The 4,652-nt window shown below is 38.3% G+C and overlaps 1 pseudogene; it reads left to right on the forward strand.

Moving 5' to 3' along the window:
• The first annotated feature begins 744 nt into the window (after positions 1-744).
• LOC149243176 (U-box domain-containing protein 1 pseudogene) lies at positions 745-4,317 on the forward strand (annotated as a pseudogene).
• The last annotated feature ends 335 nt before the right edge of the window (positions 4,318-4,652 follow it).

Below are 4,652 nucleotides of genomic sequence, written 5' to 3' on the forward strand. Positions count from 1 at the left end.
ATAGAATTCAAATACTCCAATTTTTTTAAATACATATTTTAAATAATAAGAAATTACATTTTTACTCAGTTATATCATCAACAAAATAAATCATTCAATCTATTAATTACACGTGCTCTTAATAATTTTTTTTGAGAAAAATTCGGGTTGATCCACTAAAGCCGGCTCGCCAAACTAACTAGAGCCTAACATAAAAATAAAGCATAACAAAATACTTAATACCATTCAATGAATACTAATAATAAATTGATGGTGCATAAAACGTAATTGTGGTCACCTCACCATCATAAAGTTTAAACTACCGAAAGTGATTTAAAAGTTTTCTACTCTGTAGGTCCACGTCATAATCATAAGATGAAGAGGTATTGCTTCTTAAGGCTTTAATGTGAACTTAACGTTTCAATCCTTCTCATTCCTTTTCAATAAGAAAACCATGTCATCAAATCTTAATCGACACTCAAAACACTACCTGCCACTTGTTACATTTGAAAGTCAAAAATAGCAGGGCCCATATCAGCGAGCCGTGATTGACATGGCTACGGTCGAAACCTGAACCCACGTTTCTTTTGGCACGTGTCCAAGGTTGGTATAAAAAGGAGATCCGTCGGCAGCCTTTTGAAAACAAGATAGGGGAACAGGCACCTGCCAGTGACCACCTGGGCCGTGTAAAGCATGGGCGGGAGGCATGAGGGAAGCTCCGGTTAACTATGGTACCCACAGACGCACACTATAAAGCGACGCTGCGACTTGGAAAATGATCCAGGGTAGGCAAGTATTAGACAATTTGCACGGATGAAAAACGTTCACCGAATTCGAAATACAAACGGAAATATTGGTAATCTTCCGAGAGATAAAGGCGATTAATCTCTTGATGACATATAATGGTGGAGAGGTTACATAGAATGACGTAAATCGTTAACAAATCCTGTACACTGATTATTGGATATAGATATGCAGGATATTTTCTTCAAATCTTCAAAGCGACCAATTAAAGGAGAAACCAGTTAGATCGATCAAGGATCCTTTGTTTGTCCGTCAGCGCAGCAGATTTTGCACGGTAAATTTCTTTTCTGCGGCTTTTTCTTTTGGTTTACCGTGACATTTTGGACGGAAGATCAATCAGAAAAACCGGAAATACGAATTTTTGTCCGGAAAATATTTGTGTACGTCATTTGCCATGAATTGAAAACCTTAGATTGAAAGTGGAAAAGATTTGAAGGCTGACGCTGTAAATATTCCTGTGTTTCTTCTAGAAATCCTAAAGCTGAAAGAAGAAAATCTTAAAAGGCTGACTCTGTAAATATTGTAGTCATCTTTTGTACATATATCTGTAATTACGGTGGACAAGATCTTGGAGGGACTCAGACGAGATCCAAAGATTGACAAGATAGTTGCTGCAAGCTATCAGTGAGTTAGATTTGAAGGTAAACAGTAGAGTTAGGGTGTTAAATAGTGTAATTAAAGATCAAACTATAGTGATTTCAGTTTAAATTGCCCAATTCCAGGTCAAATTGTCGCAAAAGGAGTTAAACTGCATAGTTTCAGCTTAAGTTGTAATTCTAGGTAACATTGTTGCAATTTTAGGTTAATCGTCATTAGTTCAGGCTAAATTGAGCAAATACAGACTAACCTGTAGAATTTCAGGTTAGATAGCTGCAATTCGAAAAAAATTAAAGCAATTATAAATTAAATTGCAACAATTGTTGCATTTCGGGGTAAAATTGTAGAAAATAGCAGAATATCGAGATAATGTTTGGTGATTTTGGTAATTGAGGGAAAATTGTATAGCTGAGGGTTAAATAGCATCAGCCCAGGATATTTATGGATATAGGAAATTTATAGGTTTTCAGGGTAAATTGATATATGTATTGGACTTAAAATTTTAAACATTCAGAAATTGTGTTTTTTGGTGAGAAATAGATGGCTTTAATAGCTAATAATTGGCTGCTTGGCAAAAGACGGGCTTCAAGAGGTTCCGTATTTATACCTGCAGTAGACATTTCTGCTGTATCTTTATTACAAGCTCTACTTCCTCTTGCTGAACAAGTAATATGTTTTGAGAAGCCTAGAAGATGCCAGAGAAGAAATGCAATCAGCATTACGCGAAAAGTTAAGGTTTTGTCTATGATTTTTGAAGAAGTCAGAGATGTGGGGGTTCCGTTACCTCCCTCTGCAATGTTATGCTTCAGAGAACTCTATGTTACTTTGCAGAAGACAAAATATTTGCTGGAGGACTGTAGCAGCGATGTAAGTTGTGTATGGCTGATCATGCAGACCGAAGAAATATCAAACAAATTTTATGTTCTAACGCTGGACATGGCTACTGCATTGGATGTGCTTCCCTTGAGATTGTTGGATGTTTCAGACGAGGTTAAGGAGCAAATTGAATTGGTTCACCGTCAGGCCAGAAGAGCTAAGCTTTTCATTGATACATCTGAAGAACAGCTCCGCAGAGATGTGCTTTCTGTTCTCGATGAGTTCGAGAAGGAGGTGACCCCGAATGAATCTAAACTCAGAAAGATTTTTGACGATTTACATCTGAAAAATGCAAGGGATTGTCGAAGAGAGATAGAGTTGTTGGAGGAAGAGATGAGAAATCAGAACAAGCTAGGTGCATATCAAAATGTTTCAATTATTAATAGCTTGGTTGGCTTCATGCGCTATTGCAAGTGTGTCCTATTTGGGGTCACAGATATGGAATTTGATGCACAATTGCAAACATCAAGTGCAGACCGAGTGTCTAGAACAGAGTCAGAGGATGCCCCTGTTATTCCAGAGGATTTCAGATGTCCTATCTCACTTGATTTGATGAGAGAACCAGTCATTGTTTCTACTGGGCAAACATATGATCTATTATCCATTACCAGGTGGTTTGAGGAAGGACGCTCGACTTGTCCGAAGAATGGACAGGAGCTTTTGCACAAAAATCTGATTCCAAATCACGCTCTTCGCAGCCTTATCATTCAGTATTGTGATGCGCATAATATTCCCTTTGAAAGACCAGAAAAGAACAAGAAACATGCACCATTGGAAAGCTTCACTAGTACGAAGGCAGCTTTAGAAGCTGCAAAGATGACTGCAGCGTTCCTTGTAGAAAAGCTTGCTACAGGACCTTTTGAAGTGAAAAAGCAGGTTGCTTATGAACTTAGACTGCTTGCTAAATTTAGCCAGCAAAATAGGGTTTGCATTGCAGAGGCAGGCGCCATACCTTTGCTTGTGTCGCTGCTGTCTTCACAGGATCTCAAAGCTCAAGAAAATGCTGTAACTGCAATCCTAAATTTATCTATTTGTGAGGGAAACAAAGCTAAAATAATGGAATCTGGTGCATTACAGCCAATCACCAATGTTGTCAGAAATGGATGCAGTATGGAAGCTAGGGAGAATGCGGCTGCAACGCTCTTCAGCCTTTCATCTGTTGATGAATACAAAAAATTAATTGGAGAGAGGCCAGAAGCCATTCCAGCCTTGGTAAATCTGCTTCGGGATGGAACTGTCAGAGGCAAAAGAGACGCAGTTACTGCCTTGTTTAATCTTTCAGTTTTTGATGGAAATGTTGCGCGGGTAATAGAAGCTGGTGCAGTTCCTCTGCTCGTTAATATTTTAAAGGATGCCACACCGGGTCTTACGGACGATGCAGTTGGTGTTCTGGCTGTTCTTGTAAGAGAGCTAAGAGGATTACTTGCAATTAGCGAAACCTCTGCAATCCCTCTAATAGTCAACCATTTAAGATTGGGTTCATCTTCAGCTAAATGCAAGGACAATTGTATTTCTGTTTTGCTATCGTTGTGTTGCAGTGGAAGTGACAAAATTGTAAATAGTTTGTTGAGATTGCCATCATTAATGCCTTCTCTGTATAATCTTCTCACATCTGGTACTCCTAAAGCAAAAAAGAAAGCTCGTTCTCTTCTTAGAATCCTTCACAGTTGGGACTCTTCAAGAACTCCTCAAACAATTCTATTGTCCGAGACTGGAAATTCGGTCACTTCAGCACACTAGTGAAGCAGCTGCCAGTTTTCCACCAATTCATGCAGGGTCCTGGCTTTTACTTCTACAGATATTCTTTGGCAGATAAGAATCAAAATAATTGTAAATATCTCTGTTATTCTACAGGATTTTGTCTTGTACAATATTTAATCAGTCATAAAGGAGATGGACGGCATAGAAATTCGGGGTGTCCAACTCACCTCTGTAATTTACCCTTCTAGGAGATGCCTAATCGCTCCACATGGTCATTGTGGCTTGATGTACCTTGGGGTTCCATTGACCTAATTTGATCGTTTGTGTAATTGATATAAAATTTCCATCTTATCAAACATATATATCTGAGTTGGACCAGCTTAATTGATATGTGCCCACTTTTGCTAAACAGTACATATTTATGTGTGGAATCTGGATTGGATATTCTCACACACAGCCATCACACCATTATCAGCAAGGTCATGACTTTTGCTGTTGAATAAACTAAATGTTGAAGATAAAATATGAGCAGAGTATCTACATAAATCTCTTTTCCTCTTTAAAATCTATACATGGAGATGAACTCCATGTTGCTTAAGAATAATTCCAACTTGAAGAGTAAATTCTGTGAGCTTGTCATCATATGAGTCAAAATATGTGGCAGTAGGTGGAAAGAATATGCGCACAGAAAGTAC

Source organism: Pinus tabuliformis, chromosome 8, assembly GCF_031772625.1.
Source record: "Pinus tabuliformis cultivar Carrire ecotype Pingquan chromosome 8, CPIR1, whole genome shotgun sequence".
NCBI classification, from domain to species: Eukaryota; Viridiplantae; Streptophyta; class Pinopsida; order Pinales; family Pinaceae; genus Pinus; species Pinus tabuliformis.